Source organism: Volvox carteri, assembly GCF_000143455.1.
Source record: "Volvox carteri f. nagariensis unplaced genomic scaffold VOLCAscaffold_93, whole genome shotgun sequence".
Classification (NCBI taxonomy): Eukaryota; Viridiplantae; Chlorophyta; class Chlorophyceae; order Chlamydomonadales; family Volvocaceae; genus Volvox; species Volvox carteri.
The window spans coordinates 86,175-86,881 of NW_003307636.1; positions in this window are offsets into that span (position 1 = coordinate 86,175).

Genomic DNA, 707 nt, shown 5'->3' on the forward strand with positions numbered 1-707 from the left:
CTGTGTGTGACTCTGTGTGACTCTGTGTGACTCTGTGTGACTCTGTGTGTGTGAGTTTGTGTCTCTCTGTCTCTGTCTGTCTGCGTGTCTCTGTGTCTTATGTTACCCCAACACCAACATATACCCGAATAGTTCTGTGGCCGTGTGTGTGCATGTTTTCATGTTACCCCAACCCCATCATGTGCCCCATCAGGACTGTGATTGCGTGTGTTTCATGTTACCCCAACACTACCATGTGCCCCAACAGTCATGTGTGTGCGTGTGAGGTTGTGTGTGGGTGGTTGTGTGTTTTATTGTTACCCCAACATCGCCTGCTTGTGTGTACATGGGGGGCGCGTGTGTGTACCACATGAGTGTTTACACACACAGACAGAAAGAGAGAAGAGAGAGAAGAGACAGAGAGAGAGAAGAAATCGAGCTGGTGCCACAAGCGTTGATGTAGCCTGAGGAGTACTCCACCATGGGACTCCACCAAGGACGTCTGTCTGTCTGTCTGTCTGTCTGTCTGTCTGCCTGTCTCTGTCTGTCTGTCTGTCTCTGTCTGTCTGTCTGTCTGTCTTTTTCTTTCTTCATTTATTTCTTTCTTTCTTACTTTATTTATTTATTTATTTCTGTCTGTCTGTCTGTCCGTCCGTCTGTCTGTCTGTATGTCTTTTTCTTTCTTCTTTTCTTTCTTCCTTTCTTTCTTTATCTATTTATGTCTGTCT